Genomic DNA, 17,499 nt, shown 5'->3' with positions numbered 1-17,499 from the left:
TGCTTGGCCTTTAATTTGAATTCAGCCTTTTATTTCCCTTCTCTTCCCTCCCCCTCCCCTTTTATGAAGATCACCCACTCTGAGACCCCACAGCTAATTCTCCACTGGCCTCCTCGCTGGCCCCAAGTAGGACCAATTCAGCCAGCTAGCCCTGGGGATTATCTAATGCTTATTAGATAGATTTCCCCTAAATTGATTTATGAACTTTGAATTTTATTGTTATTCATGTTTTTATACTGTATTATATGCTGCTTTTACAATTGTTTTAAATTTGTTGTTAGCTGCCCTGAGCCCAGTTTTTGAACCAGGAAAGGCGGGGTATAAATAATTTATTATTATTTATTTGCATAACCTTAAAGAACTGGGATGAGTTACTGGACTACTGCAATGCGCTCTACATGGGGCTACCTTTGAAGGTGACTTGGAAACTACAACTAAACCAGAATGTGGCAACTGGGAACAGCTGCTGGGACCTAAAAGATCTTCACTGGCTCCCAGTACATTTCCAAGCACAATTCAAAGTGTTGGTGCTGACCTTTAAAACCCTAAACGGCCTCGGTCCTGTATACCTGAAGGAGCATCTTTACCCCCATCATTCAGCCTGGACACTGAGGTCCAGCACCAAGGGCCTTCTGGTGGTTCCCTCACTGAGAGAAGTGAGGTTACAGGGAACCAGGCAGAGGGCCTTCTCGGTGGTGGTGCCTATCCTGTTGGAACGCCCTCCCATCAGATGTCAAGGAAATAAACAGCTATCTGACTTTTAGAAGACATCTGAAGGAAGCCCTGTATCAAGATGTTTTATTATGTTTTTATATGCATTGGAAGCCGCCCAGAGTGGCTGGGGCAACAGTCAGATGGGAAGGGTACAAATATGATTATGACTATGATTATTCCAAGTCAGGAAGTTCTAATCTCTCTTCTGCCAGGAACTGCCAATGACTTTGGCAAGCCTCAGTCCTTCCACCTGCAGAATGGGAGGTTATAGTGCTGGCTTAGCTTATGGCAGACTTTGCCATCCTGTTACCCGCCAAATGTTTTGCACCACAACCGCCACCAGCCCCAGAAAACACCCCTAAAAGTGTCAATATTTTTCCTTATACTCTAAAGTGCCAGATATACCAATGGTGTCTCGTGCATAAAAAGAAAGCGCATTTTGATGGAGCTGGGGAAAGTGCTAAGTTCTGTGGCTCTTGTGGTTACCCAAGTTGGCAGCCCCAGGAGGCTCTTCAACCAGCGCTGCATTTTGCCAGAGAGCATCTCTGGAAGCAGAGGTGCCAATTCCCATTTCCCATTCCTTCCAGCAACACCTCGGAGCCACCAATATGGAGCCCAGCCATTACCTGCCAAGGGGGCAGATTTTGACCCAGAAGGCTCCAGTTCCCAATCACCACCCAAAACCCACAGAGGGTCAAGGTGCTCAGGTCTTCAGCAGCCACAAGAAGATGCTTCAAGCTCTCCACTGGCAGGAAGCGCTTGGAGTTGCCCGTTGCAACTCTGGTCTAGACCCAACAGCCGCCATTCATGCGCCCGAAGCCTCAAGGGTTGAGGACTGAGCAGACGTCCTCACTTGGCATGCTCAAGGTCGGATGGCCATCTGCCAGGGTGCTTGGGTTGAAATTCTTGTATTGCAAGGGGCAATTCTCTGATTCATCAGAACATCTGAAAGAGCTCATGTGTGCAGACAGCACATTTCATAGCAAGCCTCTCCCCTTGTTGACCAACAAAGTCCATTCATCAGAAGCTCAGCATCATCTGCTCTGACACAGTGACTCTCCAGGGTTTGAGACCAGCCCAACTTGGAGACTATTAAGTCATTAATTGCATCTATAGCACTCTTTTTTTCTCCAAGGCGCTCACTCAGTTGACCCCCACAGCAACCCTGTGAGGAAGGTTAGGCTGTAAGGCAGTGACTACCCCCCCACCAGCGTCAGCCAGTGAGTTTCATTATTATTATTATTATTATTAGTAGTAGTAGTAGTAGTAGTAGTAGTATACTTTTTTCCCCATTGTGCAGGCGATGCCAACAGGAAGGAAAGAGACAAGGATAGTGAAGATGAATGCAAACAAATGCAGTTACGGGCACTAACTAAGGCCTCATTACAGCTGGGAATGGCTGCCATGTGTGTTGAATATCATGAGTCCCATGGAGGTGTCATGGAGGAGATGGCTGCATCTCAAGGTGGAATGGGAGGAGCCTGGAGAGTTGGAGCTGGAGGACACCGGAAAGAGTTCTAACAGGATGGAATCAGGACATCAAGAAGTGTCTGAACCCGGTGAGGCATCCAGCGCCTGGGAAGAGGAGATCTGGAAGCCAGGGGTGGCCTGAGTAGGTGGTCAGAGGAGCAACCTGCCCCTGTGGCAATTGGACACCCCTAGCCTAATGCTGTGGAGCCTTGTGTGGTACCTCCTTCTGTTGGTGAGGACAAGGAAGGCTGAGAGAGTGAGCTTCATGGCTGAGTGGGGATTTGAACCCTGGTCTCTCCCAGTGTCCTAGTTTGACACGCTAACCACTGTACCACACTGCTGGGGATGGAACCTGGGCAGGTGCTCTACCAGAGAGCTAAGATCTTTCCACGGGATGCGGAAGGGACAATAGCCCAGAAAGAGAGAGACTGGATGTAGACAAGCTGGGGGAAGGTAGTCAGGTTCTTAAAACCTTCAGCAGAATCACATTCAAACATCTGGCCAACATTTCAAAAAACAACAACCCCCAACATGGCGTCAAATATCCAGTTTGCCCAAAGACAAGGCGCAGGAGCAGGTGGGGGGGGGATACAATATTCAGCCTTTTCCCCATCTTTCATACTCTCACAAGCCGTGCCACTGGGTGGAAGGAGAAGAATGAAGATCCCTCTGGGGCTTTCGCCAGAGTTTTTTAGGCCTGTAACAAATTAAAGCATTTGTGGGGAACCATCAACTGCTTTTGGGGGCCTTTAACCGATTAGCAGATTCATTAGCCCGTTAAAATAATATATTACAGTATTTCAGAGCAGGTGATATACCGAGGACATTTCTATTGACTTAATAACACAAACAAATCACTTTTATTGAGCGCATTCCAGCAAGCAGGCCTGGGGCCCATTTGCTCTAATGGGAGCACCAGGCGCATTGGATTGCATGCGCAATGTGGGAAACGCGAGCCAAGTGGCGCAACATGTACAAACTGGCGTGCACTTGGGGGCAGTGGGAGTCGGGATCTGCTGACTCTGCCCCAATCTCCACATATCACGGGCACATGGACTGTTTGGTCTACACATCCCGAACATGCAATGTGGGACTCACAGAATCTTTTTTCATGTCATAAGCTGCCTTGAGCATGGTTCGAGCTATGGAAAAGCTGCAAATAAAATTATGCATGTATGCATGTAAAAAACACACAACCAGTGAAGGGCACTCAGCCTTTTCCAGGGGGCGAAACAGTGTACCGATGTGTAGGCTCTGTGCACTCAGAACGATGACCCACTGCACACCCTCTTGTTCTTTGGGCACCTGAACAGGACTCTAGAAGCTTACAGTCAGTGGACAACGGGAAACGGAGAGGGTCCCAAGCTCAGCTCCTGCCAGCAATACAAATGTCTTGCTTTAAAAAGTGTATCTCTATACTAAAACCTTTAACAGCAATTTAATAAACGCAGCCTCATGATTAACATGTTTAGTGGCTCAGCTGGGAACAGCACGCGCTCAGTTGGGTAAGCCCACATTTCCTAGACAACGTTAAACAAACAGGAACAAAGGGAGATGTTTGGACGGGGTTCCTGCTGCGCTAGAGGCCTCCCTTCTGTTTACCCACCCCGGCTCACAGCCATCCTGCCTTCTGGAACTTAACACCCCTCACACACAAGGACCCCCCTCTCTCTCTCTCTCTCTCTCTCTCTCTCTCTCTCTCTCTCTCTCTTAAATTCCATGCAAAAATCCAGAAATTGCAGCTGCTTTCACGAGACGCTCTGCAAAAAGAATCCACATTCCCAGGCCTTTGCAAATGATGTCACAGCAACGACTCACAGGACACCTGCTCCCACCCCCAAAAATGCAGAATCATTTCCGTTCATCACCAGTTGCCATCTAATGCATGCACCGAAACAGCAAGGAATGCGTGCAATCAATTGATGCAACTTGCATTTGTGTCCGACCAGGGATCCGTGGCTGAAAGTGGCTCCCTGTTGAGGGAATGCTGAGCGGCAAATCTGGGTTTGCTGTTTTGTGAAATGGAATTCTTCATGCGATGCATAGTTGATCCGTGGAACTCCCTCCCACAAGAGGCAGTGAGGACCACCAGCCTGGATGACTTTAAAAGAGGAATAGGCAAATTCATGGAGAAGGAGAGGACTATCAGTGGCTTCTATCAGATATTGCACCCTCACTGCTGCTGGAGACGCCACAATGAGTGTGCAAAGCTGTTCTCCAGAGAGTTCTGTGTCATGCACCTCAGTTGCCACAAAGCTTTGGATTGGGCTTCAGGGCTGCCGTGATGCCTAGGCTCTGCCACCTTCTCTGCTAAGTCCCACATTTCTGCATTTGCCAAATATCAGGGTGCTTCCACATTGTCAAACTATGGGAGCGCTCCCCAAAGTCACTCTCCATAGACTGAATTCAGGAAAGACCCATCTACGACCCAAAACAGAAGCGTGTCGTGTAGGGATTTGTGGAGCTCTGGAATTACACGGGCTTTCTCAGATGTAAGATAAGGTAAAGGTACCCCTGACCATTAGGTCCAGTCATGACCAACTCTGGGGTTGCGGCATTCATCTCGCTTTACTGGCCGAGGGAGCCAGCGTACAGCTTCTGAATCATGTGGCCAGCATGACTAAGCCGCTTCTGGTGAACCAGAGCAGTGCACGGAAATGCCGTTAACCTTCCCGCTGGAGCGGGACCTATTTATCTACTTGCACTTTGACGTGCTTTCGAACTGCTTGGTTGGCAGGAGCAGGGACTGAGCAACAGAAGCTCACCCCGTCGCGGGGATTCTCTCTATACACCTTCCCTGCACACTGGAGGCTGGAAAAAGATACTGTACAGTGATACCTCTGCTGCACTAAACCGGTGCAGCATGACACAGGAACTCGCTTCCGTGGCACTAGAAATCGTGTCTGTGCATGTGCAGACGCTGAAAATCACAGCACACACTCACGTGTGCGCACAATCTGGCCCACAGAGGGATCTCTGCTGGAGTGAACTGGCCCAGGTGAGGTAAACCTTACAGACCCCTGCAGTAGGTAACCAAACAAACCCCTGTGTTGCAAACAGAATGTCAGCAATGTCTAGGCAAGTCCAAAATTAAAACAAGTCCAAAATGAAATCTTTAGTCTCAAAGTCTCTGAAAATCTTTAAAGGAAGTGAGGTACCAGACTTTGTATGATGACAGACAAGCTGTGAAGCTTTGTGTAGTCAGCAAATATGATGTCCGACACTGAACAGTGATTCTGGATATAGTCTATTTAAATATTTTCAGAGACTTTGAGACTAATGATTTCATTTTGGACTTGTTATGGTTTGAAGGAATTCTATAAAAGATTGTTCATTGCATATGTACATGGTCATTGTGTTGCCTAGACATTGCTGACCCCTGCAGTAGAGTAGACCCCTGCAGGGTCATGGATTCAAGCCCTGCATTGCAGAGGGCTGGACTAGATGGCCCTTGGGGCTCCCTTCCAATTGTATGATCTATTATTCATTGTGAAGTTGCTTCCTATGTTCTTAGAGGCCATGGGTCACGATTTGAGCATCTCTGCTCTACGACATACACCAGTGCTGGATTTAGGGCAAGTTTGGGCAGTTCCCTTGCACAGGGTGCCAAACGAAAGGGGAGCAAAATGGCAAAGATCCAGAACTGAGGAGATTCATTTGGAGGGGCACTAAATTTTGGCCTTGCTCAGGGAACCTTGAATACACAGGTAACACCTGACCAGTCACAGAGGACAGGGGAGCTGGCAGCTGAATTTCTTTAACTATCTTGCAAATTAAGAATGGCTGCAAGGTCTTGCAGTCCCTGAAGGCAGCAGATGCCTTTAGACATTTCTTTCGCCTGTCCTCCCACAAGAGATTACAACCATTTAAAACCTGGAGGCATAAATAACAGCTGTCAAGGTGTTGGCTGCAGTCCAGGGGAGTCAACAGAGCAAGGCCAGAGAACGTCTGCCTTTCCTCAGGGGTTGCAGCCGCAAAAAAGACTCCGAGCTTAGACCTCAAGCGGTTTTTCCATAGCGCAGGATCCTTCCACCGACATGTACAAAGCCCTTTAGCAAAGCATCCCAGGAGCAGGTCTGGGTGTTCTGTGGAGTGAGTAGCTAAATCAAAGATGTTTCTTTTAAAAAGACAAAACCCACTTAATCTCAGCACCGGCTTATCTGCAACAATTAGCGACCTGGCCAAACAAGGACTTCTGGGACATTCAGAAAATGTCTATCCGAAAATGGAATATACAAAGAGAAAGCAGTGTCATGTAGTGGTCAGAGTGAGGGACTAGGACCCAGGAGAGACCAGGGGTCAAATCCTGGCTCGGCCATGTAGCTCACTGGGTGCGACCTTGGGCCAGTCAGACTGACCTGTCAGCCGAACTGACCTCTCTTAACGGAGAAATCTGAGGGCTCCCTTGGACAAAAAACAAGGAGACCAGCCAGGAATAGCAGAGCAAAACAGCAGCCAGTAGGCTTGGTCTTTACGGACTCCCACCTGCCTCAAGGTGGAACAAGATCGAAGCCCTGAACCAAAGAGAACCCAAACTTTTATTAGCTGCTAATCCCCATGTTACACCCTCCAAACTACATCACTCATACATCACGGTTACATCATGAAAGGGGAGGCCTGGTGGCAGCAATCTGAGCACCCTGGACCCTGCCCCATGGTTCCCCTTGCCCTCCACCAAACACCCATCAAGTGGAACAAAAGAGACATTTACATTTCCCTGTTTCCCAGCCAAGTTCATTTACACCCTTTTGTCTTCATCTGGGTTTGTTATTTCTGGAATGGCTACCATTCTGGCACTCAGGTATCAGGATGCCAGGAATTATCACTCAGGCAGAGGGGCTGCTGAGCTCACAGGTCTATAGGAATTTCTGTAGTTTTCCCAGTGAACCAGTGCATAGATACATTTATCAGTGAATTTATTACATAATCAGTGAATTGTTACATTTGGTATCGTGCAGCAGAGGCCCTTTGAATAGATAGGAAGAAACTGTGATGAAGTGCTTTGTGGGGACAAGTCACAAAAGTGATTGTGCTGGTTTTGGTAGTGGGCTGCATGTGCATGATATCTGCTGGAGGGGCAACCCCCCCAACCTGTACATAAATTCCTGCAACACCTCACAGGGTTGTTGTGGAGATCAAATGAGGCAGGGGAGAACTGTGTATGCTGCCTTGAGCTCCTTGGGGTGGGGTGGAGTGGGGGAGAGAGAGGCAGGATATAAATGCAACAAACAAACACCATTTTATTTATTTAAACAAATTTAATTTGCTTAATTCCGGTTTTAAATTTCTGTATGTTTTACAACTGGGTTGTAAATTCTTAGTGATAATTTCAGCGTTTTATCTTTTCGTGAACTGCTTTGGGGGGGTTTCCCCCCCTCTACAATCAAGTGGTATACAAGTTTGATTAAGCAAATAAAAAAGAAAATAAATAAACAAATGACAGGTGCACCCCACCTGTCATCCCTCAAAGTGTGAGATAGGTTTGGCTAAGAGATAGCAATGACTGCCAATCACCCAGTGAGATGCATGGCCAAGCAGGGCTTTGCACCCGGCCTCCCTGGTCCAAGTTGGGCCCTAACCACTAGGCCACATGGCACCATGCATGCTCTCATGCTCAGGCTTTGGTGAGTCTCCAAGAGGAGAGGGTTCTGACTTTGCTGGCAGGCGAATGGGCGAGTCACGAATAGCCTACAGAAATCTGCAGTGACTGAGACGGAACATGAGGAAAATTAATCACACAGATCAATCGCCTCATGATCTGTAGTAAGAAAGGGATTCCCAGCCACATCACCCCGCCCCTCCCCACTCAGCGGCAGATCCCAGCTGCATCTGTGAGGCTGCATTTTCTTGTAGTTCATGGAAGAGAAACATAAGTGAGAGATGGGTTGTTCAAGATTCGAGTCCTACATTGCCACAAATTCACTGAATGACCAGCTGAGCCCTCTGTCTCTCTTTCTCTGCCATAACTCCCCACCAATGAAAATAGGGCCTACCTGACAAGCTTGTGATGAGGGGACACACAATCCAAAAGATTGCAAAGCATTCTGAAATTTATGCTATGTTGTGGTTTGGCTCACTTACTAGAGCCACCTACAGATTAATCATATTCATTCTTTCTTGCAGTCAACCATAGCCAAGGCGAAGAAGGTATAATCTTGGAAAAAGGGGATGGCAGGATTTGTTTTACTATATCTATACTCCACTTTTCTTTTAAGGTGCCCAAGGTGGGATGTGTGGTTTTCTCCCGTCCACATTTCATCACCACAACAACCCTGTGTGATAGATCAGGTGTTTGTGGGAGGTGGGTCTATTGTTTGTTGTTGTTTTCATTATGTTGTGTTTTTATGTTGTATTTTTATGTTGTGAACCACCCTGAGATCTACGGATGAAGGGTGGTACTGTATACAAATTCAATAAATACGTAAAATGAATCAAAATAACCAGGCTGAGGGACGCTGACTGGCTCAAGGTTACACACTGAGCTGCATGGCTGAGTGCACATTCGAACCCATAACTCTGCAGTCTTGCTCTGACCACTGCACAATGCTGCCTCACACAATTCTACCACTTTATCCCCTAGAGCAGCGGTTCTCAAGCTGTGGGTCCCCAGATGTTGTTGGAATACAACTCCCATAATCCCTGAGCTCTGGCCTTGCTAGCTAGGGATGATGGGAGTTGTAGTTCAACTACATCTGGGGACCCGCAGGTTGAGAAAGGCTGGCCTAGAACATGGGTAGGCAAACTAAGTCCTGGGGGCCGGATGCAGCCCAATCGCCTTCTCAATCCAGCCCGCGGACACTCCGGGAATCAGAGTGTTTTTACATGAGTAGAATGTGAACTTTTATTTAAAACGAATCTCTGGGTTATTTGTGGGGCGTAGGAATTCGTTCATCCGCCCCCCCCCCCCAAAAAAAATATAGTGCTCCCCCTGACAAGGTCTGAGGGACGGTGGACCGGCCCCCTGCTGAAAAAGTTTGCTGACCCCTACCCTAGAGGAAATATGCTCCAACAGGGTGGAGCCCCAAAGTCCATGCGCTCAGGACCACACGCTTCCTCCTGCTGCTGCCGGCAGTGTCTGGGGCTCAGAAGCAGAGCCTGCAGGATCAGGCCAATGGCCCATCTGATCCAACACCCTGTTCTCACAGTGGCCACCCAGATGCCCCAGTGGGGAACCTCCAATCAGGATCCCAGGACAAGAGCAACTCTCCCCTCCTACATTTTCCAGCAACGGATATTCAGAAGCATCGCACAGCCATCTGACCAGTCGTATCCATCAACAGCCCCTCTTCTACTTTGTCTCCTTTCCCTGGCAAGAACCGCCTTGGGCACTGCTCTGCTGCCACATGCCCCCAGGGGCACTTGAAGGACAAGGAGCTGGGAAGGCGGGCAGATCAGCCGTAAATCAAGGCGGCCAGGCTTCCGATAAGGCGAGGGCGACGGGAGAGGAAACTTGGGCGGTTTCCAATATTCTCTGGCCTCGGAGGGGACGGGTGGCGGGCTGAGTCACCGGCTCGCTCTCCCATTCATTCATTGATTCATTCATGCTTCATAAGAGAGGGCGAGGGAGCCAAGGCCTCTGTCTCTCCCTCCCTCCCCGCCCATTCCAGCTGCCACAGCGAGAAGATTTTATTACAGCAAAGAGAAAGTTGCTTAACCAATGTGCGTCGCCATCGCTTCTTCCCACCCCGACCCTGGACTTTCCCATGCGTGGGAAGAGTGGGTGTAACACAGGGTCACCCCCAAGGGGGGGCAGTGTCACACATGTCTGGGTCATCTCCAGAGCAACGGCCCCATTGGGGGCAGATTCCGCATCCTCAATCCAGTTTTTCCTTTCTTGCCACCTGCTGCTGCTGCCAGGCCTCCCTGCTGGCCCCTCTCCCAAATCTCACCAGATCACAGAATTGCAGAGTTGGAAGGGACCTTCGCGAGTCATGTTGCCCCCCCCATATGCGTGATGCAGGAATCGCAGCGAAAGCATCCCTGGCAGGTGAGCATCTATCTGTCAAAGGCACTTCTCAGCCAAAGGAATGCAATTACCATAATGATTTATGGTCAAAGATAACACTTACAGTTGCTTCTACTGCTCTGGAGATCTGGGCACGCCAGTCTAGCATCTAGGCCAGGGGTTAGCAAACTTTTCCAGCAGGGGACCGGCCCACTGTCCCTCAGACCTTGTGGGGGGGGCTGGACTATATTTTTTGGGGGGGGGGAATAAACGGATTCCTGTGCCCCACAAATAACCCAGAGTTGCATTTTAAATAAAAGGGCACATTCTACTTATGTAAAAACACGCTGGTTCCCAGACCATCCGTGGTCCAGATTTAGAAGGGGATTGGGCCGCACCTGGGCCTTAGGTTGCCTATGCATGACCTAGGCACCTATTCCCAGGTCTGCGCTGTATGGAGCAGTTGCAGGAACTGGGGACCACTCCCCCTCCACTAGTTTATGTTCCTTCCCCTGACAGTCTGGACACACATAGCCAGAGACTACGCCTGCCTGCATGAACGCTTCCTCTGCTCTTCCCTTTTCAGCTCTCTCTTGGTTCTGGGAGACAGGGGTGCTGGAGAGGGTGAAGGAGAACTTCACTTGACTGGCTTGCCTTCTCCTCCTCCAGCTCTGAAGCTTCTCCTGCCTCTGATTCTCGCCTCCTGGCTGGCACAGGTCCCCACAGACCTCTGCCCCCTTCTCCCGAGTCAGACTCCAGCCCACCTTCTCCCAAGACACACTTGCCAGATTCCTGCTACCATCCAACCACTGCTCAAGAATCTCCCATGAAAGAGAGTCCACCATCTTCGCAAGGAGTCCGTTCCATAGCCAAACAGCTCTTACCTTCAGCAAGTTCTTCCTAAGGTTTACATGGGCCGGCTTGGGTTGGTGATACTGTTTAACATCACCACTATTTAACAAACGAAAAGTAGACACCTTTTTTTTTAATCTGTTACCCTGAAAAATGGGGGGTGTGGAGGAGGCTTGAAGTGGTTGCAAAGTTCACAACCACCTTGGAGTAAACTTAATGTGTTACTACCATTAGTAAAGTTTCTCTATAGAACACATTAAAATCTAAAGTGACTTCCTAAGAATAAATCCTGAAGAGAAATAAGCAGGTTTGGGCAATAACATCGGACACTCTGCTAGTAAGGCCCAGCCAGAATGGGAATATAATTTAAGGCCACACTTTTAAGGCCCCTATGTATGTGTCTGATGATCTCCTCTCCCAACCCTGATACTTCTGCCTGTGCATTTTCTTATTAAATAGTTGTGATCCAAAACACCTGGAGGCCAGGGGAGAGATTTCATGGTTGGCAAGAGCTGCTAGGGCTCTTTCACTGCAAACTCAGCCCATCCTAAAGCTGCCTGTTCTATTGGCCAGCACACCTTGCAGACACAACCAATTTCACAAGTTGCGAAGGCGAAAACCGAATGCTTCCTTCTTCTTGGAGCAGGGATCCTCAAACTTTTTAAACAGGGGGCCAGCTCACTGTCCCTCAGACACTGTTGCAGGCCGGACTATACAGTAGTTTGAAAAAAATATGAACAAATTCCTATGCACAATGCACATATTTTATTTGTGGTGCACAAAAAATAGGGAAAACAATACAATACAGTCATACCTCATGTTACGTTTGCTTCATGTTATGTTTTTTCAGGTTGTGTCCCACGGTGACCCGGAAGTACCGGAAAGGGTTACTTCTGGGATTTGCACTCGCGCATGTGCACAAGCGCTAAATTGTGCCACGCACCTGCGCAGATTCAGTGCTTCAGGTTGCGTGCCTTTCATGTTGCGAACGGGCATCCAGAATGGATCCCGTTCGCAACGGAGGTACCACTGTATTTAAAAAGAAGAACGGTTTTAATCAACATAAACTTACAAGTATTTCAATGAGAAGTGTGGGCCTACTTTTGGCTAATGAGATGGTCAATATCTCCTCCCACCTGCTCTGCCGGGCAGTGGAATGAGACTCCCCAGCCACGAAATGGCTACTTTGCTGTCCCGCCTCAGAGCGTAACGGCTGAAAAGGGAAAGCGGGGGGTGGCCAACCTTACCCCCAATTCCACGGCTACCTCACCCGAGTTACTCGCCTCGTGCTGCACAGCCAAAGAAACTCTCAGCCATGGACCAGAGAGAGAGAGAGAGAGAGAGAGAGAGAGAGAGAGAGAGAATGCAAAAGTGCCAGCCCGCTTGCTGCACATGCACAGGATCGCATCATCCCTCCTCTTGCATGCGCACTGCCCCCCCTCCACGCAACCAACCAACCCACTCGCGGCATCAATGGATGCCGGATGCACAGGTCACGCTCATGCATGGGACGCCGTACTTCCTTTCGTCATAGACCCGTTAGACAGCGGCGGGTTCTGCAACTGCTGGGCAGGCCGGACTCAGGACCTTGGCGGGCCAGATCTGGCCCGTGGGCCGTAGTCTGAGGACCCTTATCTTGGAGTGGCCCATCCCCCCCGAGCCTACAGGTATGAATTTCCCCCTCTGATCCAGACGCCCACACTTCATTCTGTCCACACCACATGCAGAGAGTCAATGTGCAATGCAGAGAGGGAGCTGTGGAGGAGAATAGCCACAGATGACTCACGCAACAAGCTTAAGGAGCATCATGCAAGAAAATGCTCCCCTCCTGAGCTCCGTATCCAACGGCTCCGACAACTAGCAAAATTTTCTGCAGTGCAAAGGGGTTGGATCAAGAGAGGAAAGGCGCATGTGATGCCTGGATCCTTGCAGCCTGGCAAGGCAAGGCATCCACAAAGACCAACAGGCGCACACAGATGTGTGTGTGTGATACATGATGCTCATGTGAAGAAAAGGCCTCAGCACTTTGAACGGCTCCTTCAAGGAGGAAAGGCCTTTAATCACAACACAAGAGGAGGAATTCTCCTCCCTTGGAAGTCTTAGAAGCACGTGAGAAGAGCCTGCAGGATCAGGCCAACAGCTCCTTTAGTCCAGCATCTTGTTCTCGCAGTGGCTGACCAGATGCCTGTGGGATGCAATGGGGGCATGAATGAAAGAGCCCACGGTTTCCAGCAACTGGTACAGTCAAACCTCAGATCCTGAACGCCTCCGTTTTGGAACGTTGTGGCTCCTGAATGCTGAAAACCCAGAAGTAAATGCTCTGGTTTTCAAACATTTTTCGGAAGCCGAATATCCGACTCAGCTTCTGCTTGAGTGCAAGAAGATCCTGCAACCGATCGGAATCCCTGCCTTAGTTGTCAAATATTTCGGAAGCCAAACGAGCTTCTGGAACGGATTATGTTCAACAACTGAGGTTTGACTGTACAGTGGTACCTCGGGTTACAGATGCTTCAGGTTACAGACCCTTCAGGTTACAGACTCCGCTAACCCAGAAATAGTACCTCAGGTTAAGAACTTTGCTTCAAGATGAGAACAGAAATCGCGCGGCAGCGACGTGGCGGCAGCAGGAGGCACCATTAGCTAAAGTGGTGCTTCAGGTTAAGAACAGTTTAAGGTTAAGAACAGACCTCCAGAATGAACTAAGTACTTAACCTGAGGTACCACTGTATTCAGAAGCATTCAGAAAACACCTCTCTCTTCCATGGATTGGTCTAATCCTCTTTTAAAGGAATCCAAAGTCCTGCGGGAATGAGTTCCATAGTTTAACTATGCGAGGTTCATTCATTCCCAGGACCTCTGCAGCATTTGCTCCTCTACTGACATTCCTTGTTCTGGGGCCACAAAACCGAGCAGGTCAGTTTGCCTGACTTCCCATTATAAGGATATCAGAGAATAAAGTCCAGGAGGGAAAATACGGAGGCACAGAAGGAGCTGCCTTGTTCACAACCAGAGCAAAGAACCGAAGGCAACCCTGGCAGGCTCCACAACTCCACAAAGTCTAAGCAAGAGCAGATGTCTCTGGAAGAGGCGTGGAATAAAGCCCAGCCCTTCCACAGGGAAAGAGAGGCTCTGCTCCCACCAAACAGCAGTGGGTGCGAATCTTGGGCACATGATTATTGCCCTTTGGAACTCCCTGCCTACTGATATCAAGCAGGCACCTTCACTGCCTACTAAAACCATTTTTGCTTCAACAAGCTTACCCAGAAGCTCAGGAAGTTGGTGTGAAGTTTAATCTGCTTGGGTATGTTAGCTTTCTGTAGGTTTTTAAGCATTGCCATGAATTTTGTTTGATGTTTTAATCTTTTTGTAAACCTCTTTACAAAACGCAGATGGCGCTGTGGTCTAAACCTCTGAGCCTCTTGGGCTTGCCAATCAGAAGGTCGGCGGTTCGAATCCCCGCGTGGGGTGAGCTCCTGTTGCTCGGTCCCTGTTCTTGCCCACCTAGCAGTTTGAAAGCATGTCAAAGTGCAAGTAGATAAATAGGTACCGCTCCGACGGGAAGGTAAATGGCATTTCCGTGCACTGCTCTGGTTCACCAGAAGCGGCTTAGTCATGCTGGCCACATGACCCGGAAGCTGTCTGCAGACAAACACCGGCTCCCTTGGCCTATAGAGCGAGATGAGCATGCAACCCCAGAGTCGTCCGCGACTAGACCTAATGGTCAGCGGTACTTTTACCTTTACAGCTCTTTATGAGGTTGTTGCTTTTGTACAATCAAGCGGTGTACACTTATTTTGTGAAACAGGTAATAAATAAGCAAATAAATGATAAATATTACTATTACTCAATTTCCCCCAAACTCTTGCAGAATATGAGATTATAAACCTTCCCATTTTGGAGATAAAAGACACAGGCTGAAATAAGCAGATCAGGCCTGGGGAGGGATGTGGCTCAGGATGGTGGAGGGTGGGTGGGCTGGAGGAAACTCCCAAGGGCCAGACAGAGACCCCTGGGGGCTGCATTTGGCTCCTGAACCTGAGTTTCTTTGGCCCTGGAATTGACATTCAAATGAACACCTTGTGGCTCTTGGTCAAGGCCTAAAGTCCACAAAGGTTGGACCACACACACACTCCCTAGGTCAAGACTCCAGCCATCTTCTTCTCCCACTTGCCGGCCATTAGGGCTCTTTACCGCCGGACACCAGATAGCCTTGTGGCCTGTTAGCACAAAACCCACAGGGTCCATTATAAAGACCCTCTTTGCCAGCCCAACCCTGCAGTGTGCCCTCTCTGGAATTGATAAGAACCGTCCAGAAAACTCTCGCCCCCTCCCCGATCTTCTCCAGAAGTGAGTGGTGGGTCCGGCAGCGGACACTCAAAGACGCCTGTCACCGAAAGACAACCCATTGATCTATTCTTGAGCCTTCCTCCAAAGCAAACAGCCGCCTCGAGATCGGGGCCACGCCGTGTCCCCGTGGCAGCCATGACTCCAGGCGTGCACGGAGAACGATTTGCACACGTGTGTGCACCAGTAGTCACAGGCCTGGTAGCCTCTGGGAGAGATTTACGAGTGTTTGTGTACTTGAGCGAAGGAAGGAAAGCAGTAGGTCTCTAAACAACTGTGTCCACAGAGTTTACCTTTTCCTCTGCAGTTCCCATCACAATAAATAAAAGGCGAAGCATTTCCCAATTCCAGAAAGGCGGGAAGGACATGGACTGTGTGCTAAGCGGTGTTTTTGTTGTTAGTGCTCAGTTGCTCCCCCCACTCCTTCTGACAGTCGCACCAGGGACCCAGAGAGTTGGCTGGCTGGCAAAAAGGCTCCCCCCTTCCCGCTGCGTCTCTCCCCCGCCCCCTCCCTTCCTCCTGCCTGGCATTTTACGGGCAGTGAGCTGCCTATTTCTCTCTAGTAATAAAAGTTGGGTTGCCAGCTGCAGCTGCTGAGCGGGAGATTGGGGGGGGCGGGATGGAGAGATGGGGGAGAAAGTGGCTGTTTAGTCTCCAAGGACGGCTGCCAGGTGGGTTGGAGAGGGCAGGCAGGAGAGACCCCCAAGGCCTTTCCGGGGTGCAGAGCAGGGGCTCCCAGGGAGGGGGGCAGGAGAGAGGGGGGGAGAGAGTCTCTCCCCCCAGCCACGCTGCGGCTTCTGCAGAGCTGTTTACGCGTCCTTCCAGGCAAGTAGTTGGCCTTCTCCCCTGCGTCTGGCTGGCCAGAACGGCGGAAAGTCCAGCCAGCTTGGGATTCCCATCACCCGAAAACTCCATTCCAGGCCACACAAGTCCAAGATAAAAGGCTAGTTGCCTGGGGGAGGAGAAATGCCTTTTCCAGGGGGAGAGGCGTCTGCCTTGCTCTTAATGGGTCGGGAGAGGTGGAAAGGAGCACGCTACGGGAGGGGGCATCTCTCTCCGGGACGGGGGGGGGGGCTGGCTTGAAAAGTCCTGCGTCTCCGGGAGGATATCAGCCCGGACACGCGGCAGTAAATAAGCAGTGGGAAGTTTTTTTTTTTCCCCGGGAGGGGGAGGCTCGCAATGTCTGTGCCTCCGGACCGGGGGTCCCGGGGGGAGCGTTTGGACATAACTTTCATACTGGGGGCCTCCCTTCGGATGGGGAGGGGGCTTTTCCTTGGGAATGGGGGGCGGAAGGAAGGATGGCTGTCTGTCTGGGCGGAGAAAGCGCAGCCGGGGAATGCGACGCGCGCTTGGAGAGGTTGGTGCTTCCCTCCCGTGCGCCCATCCGGTTCCCGTCGCCGCGGGCCTTACCTCGTCCTCCTGCGCGGTCCCGGGGCTGCTAGGCGCGCATGTTGGCCGCGGCTGCCCGCGCTCTGCTGCCTCCGGCCGGCCGGCGGAGGGTGCCGGTGTCTCGGCTCGGCTGCCTCCGGCTGGCTCGCTCGCTCGTCCGCGCCGTCCCGCCCCGCGCTGCCGCCGCCGGCGCGGCCAATCCGGGCGGGCGAAGGCGGCGTGTCTGGCGGAGGAGGGACGACCAGTCCCCGCGGGGCGAGCGGCGGCTCCTCTCCGGGCGAGCCTCGCTGCGCAACGCTGCGCTGCCTACCCAACTGGCTGGCTGGCTAGAGGGGAGCCGGGACGGGTGACTGGGCGCCTTCTCCCGACCTGCGCCCCGAGACCATAGCTGTCAACTTACACATTTGAAAATAAGGGACCAGCAGCCTCGAAAATAAGGGATCAGCAGCCAAAATAAGCTATTTTGCTCAGTTTATACAGAAATCCGCACTGATGGAGCCATGCTGCTTTGGCTGCGACTGACTGTGTTTTGCAGGGGGTTGGACTACATGATCCTAAGGGTCTACAACTCCGACCAAAGAAGAGTGGCAGACAAAACTGATGAACGACGTCGAGATGGCAAAGCTTACAGGCAGAATTAGATACCAGGAAGAGGACCTCTTTAATAAAGAATGGGGAAAGTTTATAATTTAGTTGAAAAGCTATTGTAAAGAGTTACATACATTGGTAGGATTGACAGAAAACTTGTAGTAAAAATGTGAACTACGGATGGACAAATGATTTAT

General features: G+C 50.3%; 1 protein-coding gene across 2 annotated transcripts in view; it reads right to left on the bottom strand.

The window, feature by feature from the left end:
• Nucleotides 1–16,887, bottom strand: part of IL11RA (interleukin 11 receptor subunit alpha) — a 147,915-nt gene extending 131,028 nt beyond the window's left edge. The window contains exon 1 of one of the 2 annotated variants that reach the window (XM_083702869.1): nt 16,736–16,887. The gene's annotated coding sequence lies outside the window, so the exon portion shown is untranslated. The remainder of the gene's footprint in view (nt 1–16,735) is intronic. The other variant, XM_083702871.1, reaches the window with a different exon arrangement.
• Between the last annotated feature and the right edge of the window lie 612 nt (nt 16,888–17,499).

Source organism: Podarcis gaigeae (assembly GCF_964106915.1).
Source record: "Podarcis gaigeae genome assembly, chromosome: 11".
NCBI lineage: Eukaryota > Metazoa > Chordata > Lepidosauria > Squamata > Lacertidae > Podarcis > Podarcis gaigeae.
The sequence above is the reverse complement of the archived record's forward strand: the minus strand, read 5'-3'. Positions and strand labels throughout refer to the sequence as shown.